This window comes from Marmota marmota, unplaced genomic scaffold (assembly GCF_001458135.2).
Source record: "Marmota marmota marmota unplaced genomic scaffold, marMar, whole genome shotgun sequence".
Lineage (NCBI taxonomy): Eukaryota > Metazoa > Chordata > Mammalia > Rodentia > Sciuridae > Marmota > Marmota marmota.
In genome coordinates this window covers 9,175,540-9,190,018 of record NW_025999999.1, presented here as the reverse complement: position 1 = coordinate 9,190,018, position 14,479 = coordinate 9,175,540, and the positions used below count along the sequence as shown (strand labels likewise).

Sequence of the window (14,479 nt, the reverse complement as noted above, 5' to 3'; positions counted from 1 at the left end):
TGATGATAATGATAAAAAATAGAAACTCTAGCCAAGTGCAGTGATTAGAGTTTCTATTTATTATGCCTATAATCGTAGTGATTCGTAAGGCTGAAGCAGGAAGATTGTAAATTGGAGGCCAGTCTCAGTAAGGCCTAAGCAACTTAGCAAGACCCTGTCTCATAATAAAAAAATAAAAAGGGCTGGTGATATAGCTTAATGGTAAAGTGCCCCTGGGTTTATTCTCTGGTACTAAAAAAAAAAGAAACTCTCTGAGAAAGCCTATACATTAAATTTATTATTTAAGAACTTTAAGTCAGTTCTTTTATATATTCAAAAAGCTAAGACAACACATTTAATAATTACTTACCTGCATTTCAACTTTAAATCCAAGATATTTGGTACTGTCTAGTAGGAAGAGGGAGATGGAGGGACAGGAGGAGCCAGTGAGAAAGACTAACTTGTGCTACATACCTGTAATCCCAGTGACTTGGGAGGTTAAGGCAGGAGGATTGCAAGTTCAAGGTCAGCCTCAGCAACTTTGTGAGATCCTGTTTCAAAACCAAAAAAAAAAAAAAAAAAATTTTTTTTTTTTTTAAGGACTGGGGTTATAACTTGGTGGTGAAGCGTTTCTGAATTCAATCCCAAGAGATACATTGATAGATAGATACAGAAGAATAGTATCTCACCAAAAAGAAAATATCAATAAAGAAAAGTTATTAAAAGAAAGAAAACTTAATAAAATAATGTAACCACCATACCAAAAGTTTAAAAAGACAATGTATCTGATAATTTCAATAGATAACAGGAAACAAATTGACAATTAATATACATTTATGATTAGAAATAAAAACTGTCAAGTGGCCTAACATGCGTGAGGCGCTGGGTTCCATCCCTAGTACCACCCAAAAAAGAAAAAAAAAAAGAAAGACCACAATGATAAACATCCCATACTTAGAATGGCTAAAATCAAACAAACTGACAAAACCAAGAGCTGACAAGAATACAGAACACATAGAACCTTCGTACACTGCTCATCAGAATGCAAAATGGTACTTTCAGAAGGAAAGTAAAATTTCTCCCTTGTCTTCTCAAGGTTCGATGAAATGAGCTGACAATAGAAAAACAGGAGAAAAGATACAGAAAGTTATTAAAGTGCATAGGGGTGAATCACAGGAATTAGTGATTACCCATTAACTCAGTGAGATTCAGATGTTTATATCTCTTCTTCATAGAGGGATGTGGGAATGTAGGTAGTTTTGAGGGATAGTAAATGATTATTAGGGGAACAACTGCCCTAAGAGGCGGAAATCAACTTGTAAAACGATTCTCTCTGGAATTTGAATGAGACCAAGGGGCAGACAATATCTTGTGACAAAGTCCATCAAGGTGTGGTGGCACTCCTCAGTACTCTTTTCTGTAAGACATACTAAGATTTCAAGGTGAAGATGGAATTCAACTCTGAGCTCTGTGGCAGTCTGGTGGGCTTCATTCAGATGAGCAGAGGTCAGAGTTATAATAAAGTTTTCCCAGATGAGAGCGCGTGTGCACGCGAGAAAGAGAAAAAGAGAGAGAGAGAGAGAGAGAGAGAGAGAGAGAGATGGGGTGGGGAGTGGTAGAGACCTTGATTCTGAGACTATTTTTCCAACTCAGCATGCCAAAGCACTGTTCTTTGGATCATTGTTTTCTGTCCCCCAACAGTACAAACACTTCAGAAAACAGTTTGCCAGGTTCTTATTGTTAGACCAGGACGCAAGAAAAGACCACTGACTCCAATTAAAATCAAATTAAAGCAAGCTTATTATTTCGACAGGCCGGGCTGCCTTTCCCTCCCAAAACGGCGGGAATAAGACAGCACCCCAGCTTTCCTGAAGCCCAGCTTTCCTGAAGCCCAGCTTTATAGCCCAGAAAGTTACACAAAGGGGTGTTACAGATAACAGAACTCTGACAAGCATCACACTAATGGTAGTTTACATTTTTTGCTGGCCCCAACATCAGAATTTATGAGGACCATTAGAGCCTCAGAGAGGGTCGTTGTCTGGCCAGGGAAGGCCGATATTTATGAGGTGTCACTAAAGTTTCAGAGAGGGCTGCTATCTGGTCAGAGAGCCAGGCATGGGTGAGTTCAAGGCACAGGCAGGCATTCCAAGCAGGTTCAGAATTTGCAGTAATTTATAGTAAAGCCAAAATTATCTTTTCATGGCTTTGGGCGAGATTGCTCCCAATTTTAAGAAAAGATCAGGTTGGGTCTATCACTTATAAAGTTAAATATGTATTTACCTAGGCCATCGTTCCTCTCCTGGGTACTTACACAAGAGAAATGAAAACTTGTGCTCACAGAAAAGCTGTATGTGAGTGTTTATAGCAGTTTTATTTATAATCAGCAAAAATGGGAAACAACCCAAATGTCCATCAACATACAAACATAGGAGAAGTATATACCATAGAGTGGAATGCTACTCCGTAACAAAACCAGACAAGTTAATGATGCACCCAGCATGGCTGAATCTCATATACTAAGTTGAAAAACCCAGACACATATACATGCTTCCATGTATATGACATTCTGGAAAAGGCAAAACTACTGATGTAGAAATCAGACAGATCAGTAGTTGTCAGGGGCTGGAGATAGGAGTGGACTAGAACGGAGCAGAAGGAAATTTGGGGATGTAATGATTGTTCTAACTTGAATATAGTGGTGTTTGTACAACTATACTCATTTGTTAAAACTCCCAGGGGCTGGGGGTGTATCTCAGTGATACAGCACGTATTTAGCATGCATGAGGAACTGGGATCAATGCCCAGTACCAAAAACAAACAACAAATGAACTCCTAGGGGAAAAAAAAGGGTAAGTTTTATTGCATAAAAAAGATCTGATTTGCATCTCATTCTGGTGAATGGTTAAAACACAGGGGTCCTCACAATTCGAGTGGGAAACCACTGGCAGAACATCAGTACAGAAACTTGTAGACCAATGTTATAATCAGTGGAATGTGAGTCGATGAGTCTGTCAGGCCACGAGACCTGATGTTCAGTTTGAGTCTGTGTACTGGAGATATACCCCTGAGGAATATTCTGGCAACCACAAACCAGATAATAGGGTGCGGCCTTCATGTTAATGAAGACAGTCTTTGTGGGAACATGCTTTGTGGAAACCAAGCCCATCCCCTGAATCATGGCTTCCAGCACAAGGGAATGTTCTTCACCTGACGCAGATCTTACAGCTCTGGGGCCCCAAAGCCTTTCAAATCCAGTAATAAATCCAGCTGTCAGATAGCTTCCTGCTGTTTCGTTGGACTGTTTTTTCAACTCCTCAATAGGAATCAAGCCTAACACAAACTTGAAACAACTGATCTACTTTTGTAAAATAATGCATTTACGAAAGCTCAGCTTTTTTGTAAGCAGTATTGAACTTTTCCTCTCCTCCTTGCTTCTGATGTCCCTCCTCTGGCATTTATGAACAAATCATGTGCAGATGACTTGCTTGCCCAAGTTGTTGGAGAGGCTCAACTCTGCTGGGGTGAGCAGGCACACATTGTCAGGAATAAGGTTAGGAATGACCTCCCACCCCAACAGGAGGATTTTTATTTCTTCTGCTAAGAGGGGGAATCTTTGGTCACCCAAGGGATATTTTTTTATCTTATTATGAAAATGGTCTTGGTCTGTTTTGTGCTGGTATAACAGAATACCAGAAACTACATAATTTATAAGGAAAAAGAGTTAGATTCTCTGGAGGCTGGGAAGTTCAAGATTGAGGGACCAGCACCTGGTAAGGGCCTTCTTACTGAGTCATAACATGGCAGGACACATCACGTGGGTGAGAGAGAGGAGGGGGCCAAACTCACCCTTACATAAGGGTTTCCTCCTTTCTCCAAGGACTGAACCAAGAAATGTTTACCACTGAGATACAACATCCCCAAACACCACCCCCCTCCCAACCCCTTTTTTAAATTTTGAGACAGGTTCTCAGAAAGTTGCCCAGGCTTGGCTCCAACTTGTGATTCTCCTATCTCAGCCTTCTGAGAAGCTGGGATTACGGGTGTGCACCACTGCACCCAGCCTCAGCCTTTTATAAGGAAGCTACTCCAACAATAATGAGCCTGGCATTAATCCCCCATCTCCATTAGAGAGATCTAATCATCTCATACAGGTCCCACCTCCCAACACTTTTGCGTTGGGGATTAAGTTTCTAACACATGAACTTGCTGGAAAACCTTCCAACCACAGGAAGGAAGGAGTGAATGCTAGAGCTCATGCTTCATCTATTTTCCTTGAGCATTGTTGTCTTTTGATAAAGTTGATTTATAAATGCTAAGCAATTAGAAATAGGTTCAGATAATTTAGTAAGGTACATGTTAGAAATCACATATGGTGGCCAGAAACAGTGGCACACACCTATATTCAAGAGACTGAAGCAGGAGGATCACCAGTTTGTAGCCAGATTCAGTAACATAGTGAGACCCTGTCTCAAAATCAAAAACAAAACAAAACAAAAATGACTGGGTATGTAGCTCAGTGGTAGAGTGGCCTTGGGCTCAAGCCCCAGTACCCGAAAGAAAGAAAGAAAGAGAGAGAGAAAGAGGGAAGGAGGGAGGGGAATGACGGCAATGTTGTTTTTGGATGAATTAAATGTTTCACCCATGGGTGACATGTTCTGATATTTTTCTATGTCTTAAAATCTAAATTCTTAAGAGAGAAAAAGGAACCATTATTTAAAGTCTCCCACTTATAATACGTTAGGGATTGAACATCAAGTAAAATGGGAGCAGGGAGGAGTCTTGCTGTTTTTTGGATCGTCCACTGGAATGAAGCTTAACACGTGGACTTTTGAGAAAAGCAACTTGGCAGGAAGGGGAAATTGCTGTGGTCAGTGGTTGGCTTGGAAAAATCTCAGCAGGTCTTAGGCTGAGTCTCTCGGCCTACCAGCAAACACTGAATGTCCTTGTCTCCGGCCAGACTCGCTGGCACAGCCCCCTCGGTTCCTTTTTCTTTCCCGTCTTCCCCTTGCTGAGGAGCAGGCCCTGCACAACTATAGCGCCTGTGTTTTCACAGACTCACTGCCTGGTCTCTGTGTCCTGCTCCACTCTCTGTATTGTCACCACAATGATCCTTTTCTAGAACAGCTCTCATTTCACTTTTCCAAACTTCAATAAGTCCCCCACCTTTGGGTGATGGAGACACCCTGGGTCTGGCGCTTCGGATTCCCCACGACTGGCCCGGCCCCATCTGCTCCTTGCTCACAGGATGTTCCACCCTCTGTACCCAAGCCCTGCTCTTTCCTATGTCTGTGCCTCTCATGCTGAAACCTGTACTTGAAATTCCATCTCCACCCTTGGCTTCTCAATGCCACCCATCCTCTACGGCCCAACTCAAAGGACGTTTATGGCTGGGAGTGACTTTTCCATAGTCCTTAACTCTCTTATGTTTTAAGGTTTCGTTTTATGTTGTAATTATTTGCATATGTATTCAATATATCCATATCCATATTGTAAATTCCTGGAAGTCAGGTTTTTCCATCTCAACTTCAACTGTGTAAATGTCTTGCTCACAGTGGACACTCAGGAGGTGGGGGCTTACACCCTCAATAAGTATGCTTTATTTTTGAATGAATAAATGAATGAATAGAACTGAAGTTAGAGATGGAAGAAAGGAAGCCGGGTGTTCTGCTAATATAATGAAGGCAGCAAGGAACCCAGCAGGGAACAATTTAAGCAGACAGAGACCTTGAAGGGAAGGAGTTGATACTGTTTCTCAGCTACATCCTCCCAAAAGCCGAACTGCTCCAGGAACTGTGACATATGTCATTGTCATAGTTGTTTATAGAGATGTTTTTGTTATCCAGGAGCATGTGCTGAACAGAGACAGTCAGGCAGAATTAGGGTCTTCTAATCATAGAACAATAGTAGCAAACTATGGCAAATGATTATGGTATTATTTTTGTTTTAATATGTGCAAATTTGTTTTTTCCAAAGAAATCAGTAGATTTACTATCCAATAAAAGAGGTGAATCAACAATTATAGGTTCTAGGATTCTCTCATAAAATACAAAAGTATTTTCTCTCATCTCCCTCTTGGTTAACTTTATTTCTTATTGTATCTTGATGATAGAGGGCAGATGTGTCCCAAAAACTTAGGCTCCTTAGAGAAAAGTGCCAAAGGATATCCTATCAGTACGTTGTGATGTTCTATAAGGGAGGAAAGCCTCAGAATATGTAGAAATCTGTGTCCAGAACCCACCCATTTCAAGCCAAAGAAAGAAAACGTGTGCTTACAAAGATCATTGAGACAGTGACCTTTGATAAAAGCCCTTGCCCAGGTCACCAAGAACTGTCTTTACCCATTGTCTTTCAGAACCCATCAGCCACTCAAAAGTCCCTCTGTATTCACACGTGAGCAGAAAGGTCCACCCAGACTTCTTTGAAGTGAACAGATAATTTTGGAAAGACGACTATTTTTCCGGTTGCCTTTTAAGGAACTTTTACTTCTTAGTCAATCAAAAATTCATCAATGTGACTCATTAACACAGCTCCAAATGCAGTCAGGAAGCAAGAAACACCTTTCCCGTGTCTTAGTCACTTCTATTTCCTAATATTTCCTTTATTTTAGCAAGAATTTTATTGTTTTCTGGTTAATTTAAAATATTTAAAAGTTAATTCCCTTAGTACCAAGCATACAGTAGGGATTTAATATATGAATATTGAATGAACATAAGGTTTCTTTCACTCCATGTGTCAAGAAGCTTGAGAAACTAGAATGTGAATATTTGAATGCTTTTCATTTTCTTCTCCCCCCAAAGTGCCTAGTACAAGGCTCTGTGTGATGTAAAATATGTGTGATTTGCACATGAATATAGGTGCAAAGGTAGGCTCCTGTGCGCCACACACACTGGGTCATTGACTGATGAGTTAGCTTACAGACTCCTCAATCAATTAACTTCTGGGGTTATCTATTATGAATCTATGAATATTCCATGAATGTGCAGAACCCCAATACTATTATGAGAATCCAAAGGGAGAGGAAAAAACCCACACTTACCCTGATGGCTGCTTAACACATTTGAGTTAATATAGTTGTAGTTGAATAGTTGGTTGTCTTAGCAAGCATGTTTCTATCTAATCTTTTATTATCAGTAAATTATACCAGCAACATAGGGCTGTTAACTGAAAACATCCCTCCATTCAGATAGTTTTAGATCTTATTAGGTTGTCATTTGTACTATCCCTATCTGTTTTCATATTGCCTATTTTCTCTCTGTTCAAAGCCACTGGTGCCCTTAAATTCTGGTAATGCCCAGCAGTGGGGAATGAGGATTTGAGAGTTGAAAGGAATACAGGCTCTGCTGCTTATGATAGAAGACCTTTGGCCTAGTCACTCACCCTCTTGGACCTTCACTTTTCCCAGCTATAAAATGAAGGTAATAATAGTACACACCTTTTAGAGTTGCTGTAGGGATTTTGTGAGATAATGTACATAAAATATCTGGCACATAATAGGCCTTAGAAAACATGACAGTTTCCTTCTTCCCCAGGATTAATAATCTAGACACCCACACATACTCATAAAGACTGTCAATTTAAGAATATTTGCTAAGTCTCAAAAACACTTCCCCACTGGGAAAACACTTCCCCACTGTGACCTGTGAGGCTCCAAGCAAGGTAGTCCTGCCTACCTCACCAGCTTCTCTTCCCCTGCCACCCTTGCTTCACGCCAAGTCCTTGAACACATTGGCTCATCCCCGTTCCTCTGCTCACCATGCTTCCCCTGCTGCAAAGCCTGCTCAACTGCTCTCCCCCTGTCCAGGCTCTAGAATGCTCTAGATCCTCCCTTCATCTGTGTAATGTCTACTCAACCTTCATCTATCAGTTTAAATGTCACTGATTTAGCAGGACTTTCCCTAACACTGTCCTCGTAAGAATGCACCCTTTTATGTGTCCTCATGTAGCATTCAGGACTCTTTCTTTATAACAGTTTCACATTCTTTGTTTACTTGTTTCAGAATGCTGGGGGTCAAACCCAGGGCCTCTGCATGTTCCGCAAGTAAGTGCTCTACCACTGAGCTACATCCCCAGGCCTTCACATTCCTAACTATATAGTTTTATATATTTGTTTGTTATAGACTGACATGTGTGAAGCCTCAACCCCAGACCTCAGAATGTGACTCTATTTGCAGATGGGGCCTTTAAAGAAGAAATTAAGTTAAAATGAGGCCATTACAGTTGGCCCTAATCCAATCTGACTGGTGACCTTCTAAAGAGAGATTGGGACACACAAAGAGGGACATACAAAAGAGACCAGAGATTCGTGTACCCAGATAAAGCCCACATGAGGACACAGCAAGAAGGTAGCCATCTGCAAGTAAAGAGAAGGGTCTCAGGAGAAATCGAGCCTGATGACTTGGGCTTCCAGCCTCCAGGACTGTGAGGAAGTAAATTTCTGTTCTTGAAGCCATCTAGATTGTGGCATTTTGTTATGGTAGCATGAGCTGATCAGTAGGTACTTAAGGCCTGTCTCCCTGTACTAAACTATGATTTCCATAAAGACAGAAAATTTGACTATATTTCACCACTGAACTTTCAGCATGTATTTCAGTGTTTTGCCCCAACCAGGAGCCATTAACATTTTGTTTAATTCATGAAAAAAAAAGAACAAATGAATGAATGATGCCAGGTATTTCAATTTTATGTTAAAAGCTCTGTCTTCTGGATTTTTCTATGAGACTGACAGCAGACATCTTGAATAAGTATTTATTTAAGGAAGCCAAGAACATCCCAGAAAGTGTCAAAACTTAGCTTTCTGAAAGTGTTCTCAAATACAGAATATGGGTGACTTATGGGCAGGAGCCCTGCAGTTGGTTCCTAGTGGCCTGCTGCCCTTGCATGGGTGTGAGATCCTGTAGCAGATCACAGATGTACACCAGGGCTATGCTGCAGAGATCCCTCATCTCCCCTCCTTAGGGTGATGCCTCAAAACTGGGAATCCAGAGCTGATAATGGGTCCTGTGGATATGCTATGGCCCCAAAGGACTGCATAGGCAAATTCCAGTTCAGACTCCACCTGTTACTAACACCACAAGTCTCAAGCTAGTCTTTGGGGGTCCTAGGAAGCCAGGTATTCTGTGAACACCCATCTCAGGATTGGTGCAAATTGGCCCTCTAGGGAAGCTTAAAGGCCCCATGTGAGGTAATTGGAGTTATAGAGCATCTGGGGGTCCACATATGACCTTCGGTGCATGGAGACTCTGTGGTCACCATCTGAAGGATAACAGTGTCCTTACTCCTCCCCAATAGCATCTCCCTCCATTATTAGGTGACCAAATGCCTAAAGTCCCATCCCAACATGCCACACTTTTAGGTTAGCACTATGTATCTGGTTACCTCTTTTTAAAAATGAGCCCCCACCCCTCAATTGCTCAACCTGTTCAGTCATGAACATCTTTTCTTCCTCTTTTTTTATTTCCTTTTTCTTCTTTTCTTTCAGTACTGGGAGTTGAATCCAGGACCTTGCATATACTAAGCAAGTGCTCTGTCATAGAGCTACATCCCCAGCCCTTTTCATTTTACCATGAGACAGGGTCTTCCTAAGTTGCCCAGGCTGGCCTTGAACTTGCAATTCTCTCTCTTCAGCCTCCCAAGTGGCAGGATTAAAGGCATATGCCACCATGTCTGGCCGTGAGCATTTTCTTAGGCATTAGTTGACTATCTTCTCTGGATGAGCTTGGCTTGGCTTGAGTCAGAATGGGAGAGGGAGGTCAAAGGTGTAGAAAGGGGAAATAAATCTTGAATATAAGTTCTTAGCAGTTTTTCTAGGGCTCAAGCACTTTGACTATAGCCCCCATGTGCCTAGATACCACTGGGACTCTATATCCCACAGCACCAAGGAAGAGGGATTCCAGTTGTGGTAGCTGTCTGGCCACAGAAGCTAAGAAGTTGTAGAGGGCATTTCCAGTTGCTGGCTCTTTGTTCAGGTTTCCCCATGAGTCTATAAATGGTTAATTACCTAAACTGGTAGGAGAAGCTTTCTGCCTCCTGTAAAGTTTGATTCCTGGAGGCAGACTTTTTTTTTTTTTTTTTATCCAGCAAGTGTCAGATAATTGGAAGGGTGGAGTAACGCAGTAAACCACGACACACCTTTGTCAGGACTTGTTTGGAAGCAAAGCGTTGAAAGAAACAAGGGGGGAGAAGGAGAAGCAAACATTTTTGAAAGATCACTCAGCTTTAACACACCTTGGCTGGGTCTGGATAAAAAAAAGTGGGCATCGCAAATCTCTAGAGGAAAACATCAGGGGAAGAAAGAGAGAGGGGGGATTCAGACAAAGCTGGTTCTAGTTCCTTCAAAATTGCAAGCCAGGTGAGTAAGAGGAAGACTGAACTTTCTCCCTTATTTTCTGAGACTTTGATTTAAGTTTTGCTGTTTAGAAATTAAATGCTTGTTGGAGAAAATAAATACGACAAAGTCCTTTGGTTTCTAGAGTTCTGGGTGAAGTGATTAGCTGGTTGTAAATGATGACTTTGGTATATGTGTTCTGCTTAATTCAGGTCTTTGAAAAGAACACCAAGAAAGATCTGTGAGTGGGCAGGAGCAGGCCAGCTAAGATATGCTGGACTCTAGTGGCAGAATGTTTCTGTATTATTGCCAGTATTGTAAAGGGATGTGACAAGCTGATTATTTAGAATAGGATAAGGGTTAGTAATCCCTTCTCTCTCAGCCTCAATTTCCTCTCTCACCAGCTGGTTCTCCCCCTCCCTCTGTCTCCCTCTTCCTGCCAGACAGTACAGAATAGCTCAGAGGTGAAGTTGGAGTGCAGGTAAGTGGGGGCTTCCTAGAAGCAGCCCCTGTGCCGCCCAGGACTCTGTGCTGCCAGGTTCCAATTAAGCTCCAGGAAGTGGGCAAATATTGCTGTGTGTCATGTTGTAGAATTGCTGCTGCCCTGAGTCTAAAGTGAAATGTTGGCAATGGTCTAGTTGGAGGAAGAAAAATTAGGAAAATGTTTTCTGGGTATAGACTCTCAGTGGCCAACGTGGCTCCCCTCCTCCCCACAATCACTTTGGGGTGAGAATTACCAGTTTAGGTATCTAGCAGGACCACAGTAACTGCTAACTGACAAATTACCAGTTTGCTTTCTGAAGTGGAGGCGAACCTCTGGCACACCACTTCTTTTGAGAAGCAGCTAATATTGAATCTAATAATTGAATGTATTATGTCTGCAAAATGTTTTGAGATTTTAAGAAGGTATCTGTTCAAAAAGCGGAATTGTTTCTTCTCACCTCGGTGTGTTCTCTCCTGGAACTAATGCACAGATCTGAGGCAGAACTAACCTAAAATACAGCTTTAGCTGCTGATGGAGGCCCTTGAAGTGTCTGGGATCTGTTTCACCTTTGGGACCTGCAAAACCCACACATGAATCTAATCAGAATTTACCTGGGACAGTTAAAGTGAACAGCCCAGCTTCAAATATGCATAGAAACTCCTCCAATTGGCGAAACTGATTAGACTTGAGAATTAATCACATTCTTAGATTAGGACTGACCAAAAGAAGTCTGCCTTTGCAGGGTGTTGTTCATTTGCCCTTATTAATGATAACGGCCACAATGGTAAACGAGCATAAGTGAAAAGTGGGTGCCATATCCCGACCAGCCCAGGGCATGGAAATCAGGGTGACCTGAACAAGCAAGTGGCAAACTCCTCTCTGGGTGTGGTAGAGACCAAACCTCTGAGGTGTCTACCTCGGGGCACTGGTTTTCCTGGCAGCCAACTGGCTTAGCTCGTATGTGTGATCAGGTCACTAGGCAGTGGATGCACACTTCAGCACTTTTGCTGTTTGGTTCTATAATTTAAAGTGTATGGAGACCACAGTAATAGAAATTATAAAAATACGTGTGATTCCTTAGCAGAGTATAGGAATGTTTTGTTTCTAAGATAAAAGGAAAAATTAGAAAAAATTAGCTTTTTCATTGCTTTCATTAGGGACAAATGTTTCAAGTGTCTTTAGATTAAGATAAGGTCACTGTGATGGTTTGCTATTGCTAACAGTGGTTGGCCCTTGTGTGTGTGTTAGACCACATCATTGTCTGAATAGTTTTAAGTGGATACAGCATCGTTTAAATGAAGTGGAAAGGGAAAAACTCATAAAAGAAGAAAACTGATTTCAAATTATGTATTCCTGCATAAGAAAATGACATGGGAAGGTGGGTGCAGTATCACAGGCCTGTGATCCCCAAGACTTGAGAGACTGAGGCAGGAGGATCGCAAGTTGGAAGCCAGCCTGGGCAATTTTAGTGTCATCCTGCCTCAAAATTTAAAATAATAATAATAAAAGGGCTGGGGATGTAACTTAGTGCGTAAGTACCCCTTGGTTCAATCTCCATTATTGAAAAAATTAAAAAAGGGAGAGAGAGAGACAGACGTGGGATCGTGGGATCATTTTTACACTTTCAAAAGAGCATTAGCTATGAAATAATCACAAAGCAGTCCCTTAGAACCAGAGGTGGGCATGTTCTCACTCATTTGCGGAAGCTATGTAAGTTGATCTAAGAAAAAGTAGAGAGAAGAATAGTGATTGAAAGAAGCTAGGAAGGATGGGAGGAAGTGGGAGAGGTTGAATAATATGTACCCAAATACAGTTAGACAGGAGGAATGCGTTCTGTTGTTCCACAGTACAGCGGGTGTCTGTCATTTACAATAGCTTGCTATGTATTTTATAAGAAGGTTAAAAAAAAAAAAAGGAGTTTGTAGGCTCAGAACACTAAAAAATGATAAATCCTTTAAGGAGACAGAAATGGTAATTACCCTGATTTGATCATTACGTGTGCACATGTATCAAAAAACCACACTAGAGACCATAAATATGTATGCTTGTTATGTGTCTATTAAAAATTCATTTTCCTGAGTCTGATGGCACATGCCTGTAATCCCAGCTACTTGGGAAGCTGAGGCAGGAGAATCACAAGTTGGAGGCCAGGTTTGGCAACGTAGCAAGACTCTGTCTCAAAATAAACTAAAATATAAAAAGGGGCTAGGGATGTAACTTAGTGGTTACATAAGCATCCCTGGGCTCAATCTCTGGTACAGCAGAAAATAAATAAAAATAAACAAATTAAAATGAAATTAAATAAATGAATCAATTTAACAAAAGAATTATGGATGGAAGTGAGTCTAATTTTGAAATTGAAAACTTGAATGATCCCCTCATTCTTAGTGCTAGTGAAGTGATCCAAACGTCCAAGAATTTAAAGCTTATGCTATTTGACAGAGCTTCCATTAAGTGGTGCTTTCGGAAGATGGGTGCACAGGTGAAGCCTGCCATGAAGGGCAGGCTCAGGCATGAACCCGGGCAAACCTTTCTTTTCCTTATGCTGCACTTTAAAAAATTACCAGCACTTCAACTGTTCTAAACAGAATGCTGTAGTTCCCATAGGATGATCCTAGTCCAGATTTGTGCCTCAACCCATCACTTTCTACTAAATAACTCTGAGATATTCCTTGTACATTTGGTTTAACGGGATCCATCTCCCAATTGTCTGGCAGAGAATTCTGTATGATCCTGGGACACACGGCCATTTTTCACTTCAGACTGAAAGATAGGCACCTACCTGAAAACTACCTCAGCAGGCTCTATCCACACGGTGCCTTCCACTGAGGCATCCCAGGCCCTGAAGGGGCTTCTGATTTCTTAGCAGGCTGTCTCTTTGTGCCTTCTGAAAATTGGGGAACCCTTGGATTTTTGTTATAGAAATTGAGGCTTTGTCAATGAAATTTAGAGAATAGATGCCTGAGGTTTTTTTCTTTTTCTTTTTCTTTTTTTTTGCTTGTTTATTTGTTTTTTTTTTGTTTTGTTTTGTTTTTTGTTTTTTTCTGGATATGGAAAGAACAAGCGGAATTTATCAAATTAGCTGTCTGGAGGCTGAACACTCACCACGCAGAGCTTCATGCATCTGCCTTAATGGCTGCAAGTGGAAACAAAGCCACCCCATCCCAGTAGTAAATTTCAATGAAGGATCAAAATTAAACAATAACTTGTGGGTAGTAAATCTTTCTATTAATTGTTATAAATAGTTCCTTTCATGGTAATATTTCCTATCAACCTAAATGCCATCTTGGAGTTAGTCACCTCCCAACTGGCAACCAGATATATTTAAATGTTCAATCTCCCCAGATGCCTTCTAGTCCACAGCTAATGACCAATTGGAGGAGGAAAAAAAAAAAAGTCAGAGAGAGGCTTCATAGTTCCCAAAGGTGATTAATGCTTAAACTAAGGATGTAAATAAAAGAGGGTATCCAGTTGCACATAGGTTTGCATGAAATGGTTATATAGGTGGTAGTCACAGTGTGAACATAGTCACAGGCCAGGTGTGGCCCTTAATGAGTCCAGACACCTTTATTAAACTGTTTATGGAGCCCTTTCTCTTAGCTCCAGGAAACATACCTATAAAGACATCCTGTGGCATCTTAGATTCAGCTAGAATTTTTTCCATGATACTTCATTCCTTGCCTAGAGCTACA

General features: G+C 41.2%; 1 protein-coding gene across 3 annotated transcripts in view; it reads left to right on the top strand.

Moving 5' to 3' along the window:
• The first annotated feature begins 10,108 nt into the window (after nt 1-10,108).
• Nucleotides 10,109-14,479, top strand: part of Col17a1 (collagen type XVII alpha 1 chain) — a 48,657-nt gene continuing 44,286 nt past the window's right edge. For 2 of the 3 annotated variants that reach the window (XM_015494757.2, XM_015494756.2), the window contains exon 1: nt 10,109-10,327. The gene's annotated coding sequence lies outside the window, so the exon portion shown is untranslated. Of the gene's footprint in view, nt 10,328-13,845; nt 13,996-14,479 lie in introns of all 3 variants that reach the window. The other variant, XM_048807282.1, reaches the window with a different exon arrangement.